At 36.1% G+C, this 1,982-nt stretch overlaps 1 protein-coding gene across 1 annotated transcript in view; it reads left to right on the top strand.

Moving 5' to 3' along the window:
* Window positions 1-1,982, top strand: part of LOC105808379 — a 110,273-nt gene that overhangs the window by 107,294 nt on the left and 997 nt on the right. The window lies entirely within an intron of this gene.

Raw genomic sequence — 1,982 nt, 5'->3', positions numbered from 1 at the left:
GGTGGAGCAGGAGATTAGTTTAGTTGGGGACGTGTCAAGTTTTAAATTTTGTGGGGCATTCAGGAGGCATTCAGTAGGCAAAATGAGTCTAAAGCTGGAGGAAATGCCTGGTCTAGAATTATAAAGATTGAGGAAATGATGTACTGGTACATGTTTAACAACCACCTCTGGGGTGTGTGGGGAGTCTTGATTTGCAGCATTTGCCAATTTCTGTGATGGAAATACTCCTACCATGGCCAATTTCGAGTAATCAATGTGATATCACTGAGATGGAGTTGGAAAGAGATATGTATAATTAGCTATTGTGAGCTGGTGGGAGCTGCCTCCAATACACTGCTGATCATCAATATATTTTGTATCTAAATATTTTACCTAAAAATAAATCTAATTCTTAAAAACCCCAGCAAGGAAGGTATTATTATTCCCTTTTTTCAATGAGCACATAGCTCATCATCAATGAACACATAGCTAGTAAATGTTAAAACTGAGATTCAAGCCCAACTCAGTCTAACTCCAAAGACCATGCTTCAGAGTAATTGCATGAATTTTTGTAGATAATCTCAGCTTATTTTTTAATTGGCTCTTTCTTCCTGCTTAAGAAGCCATGCAAATTCTGTAATTACACTTTGTGTTGCAAAGTTATTATAGAGAAGTAGATACTGTATTAAAAATAAGGATAAAATTTTTCAAACAAAATGTGAGTTTCTGGCTCAGACTCTGATCATTTTTATCAAAGATTTATATTTGTTAATGAACATTACTCTGTGTCTTCCTATATTATTACACTAGATTCCCTACAAACAGAGCCTGAGAGGGGGATTCTTGTTCGAAGGCTTTGTTGAGTAAGTTCTTTCAGGGGAGGAGGAGTGACATAGGAGGAGAGGGAAGCAGGATAGGGCAAACGGAAAGGCTTAGTAACAATGTGGTCTCAACTTTAGACTAGGTTCAGTCTGATTATGCAAGGAAGTTTTGATACACAAATTGTAGCACGGAATTAATCTTATGTTGAGTTGAAGGGACTTGCTTTTGATACCTGCATGTCAGTCAGTTTTTTGCTGTGGGGTGCCCTGGAAGGGGTGGTGGGAGGGAGGCTGGGAGGGGAGGAAGGTATAAACCTAGCAAGCCAGGCAGTTCTCTGGAATAGAAGGCAGGTGTGAGCCACTGGCACGTGGTAAAGAGAACCTGTATGAGGCCCCAAGAGCATCCACTATAAAGAATGGTTCTCAAACTATGTTCCCCTTTGTAGCAGCATCAGCATGGCAGCATATAACATCAACAACAAAATAACTTCCAAAATGTCATCATGAATTATTACATTTTATTATTTCTGTGTGTCAAAATCAGAATGAATTAGCAAATGATTAAAGCGTAAAATTGTAGATCAGAAAGCAGTATAAAGGTTTAATAATCTACAACCCAATGAATGAACTGTAGCACCCAACAACATCCATTCAGCCACTATTTATTGAGCACTTACCATGTGCCAGGTTCCATACTAGCCACTGAGGATTCAGGGGTAAACAAAACAGACATATCTCCCTCCATCAACAAGGAGCCTAAAATATAGTGGAGTAACTAAATATTACACACAAAAATATACCCACAGATCTTGCATGATAGTTGGATATTTTTGTCATATTAAAATAGACTACCATCCTATATATTTTTGGTTTTATATAAGAAAATTCTCTTTCAGTTTTCATCTTTTGCACTGAAGATTTCTCTTGTGGGTTTGATGAACAGGATAATGACATAATGGAAAAAAATATAAATTTATGATTAAATACATATGTATTTAAATTCCAGAGTGGGATTTACTCTGCAATTTAAAACTTAACATGTTACCTAATCAATTTAAGACTTTTTTTTAATCTCTAAAAGGATAGCAATAAAAAATATTGTATATGGTTAATGTGTGGTATTTAAACAATGTTAGTTCTTTCCTCCTTCCAGAATCTATATGTTAAAACATGGTTTTGAAA

Source organism: Propithecus coquereli, unplaced genomic scaffold, assembly GCF_000956105.1.
Source record: "Propithecus coquereli isolate 6110/MARCELLA unplaced genomic scaffold, Pcoq_1.0 Scaffold172, whole genome shotgun sequence".
In the NCBI taxonomy this organism is placed as follows: Eukaryota; Metazoa; Chordata; class Mammalia; order Primates; family Indriidae; genus Propithecus; species Propithecus coquereli.
This window is presented reverse-complemented; position numbering and strand designations above follow the sequence as displayed.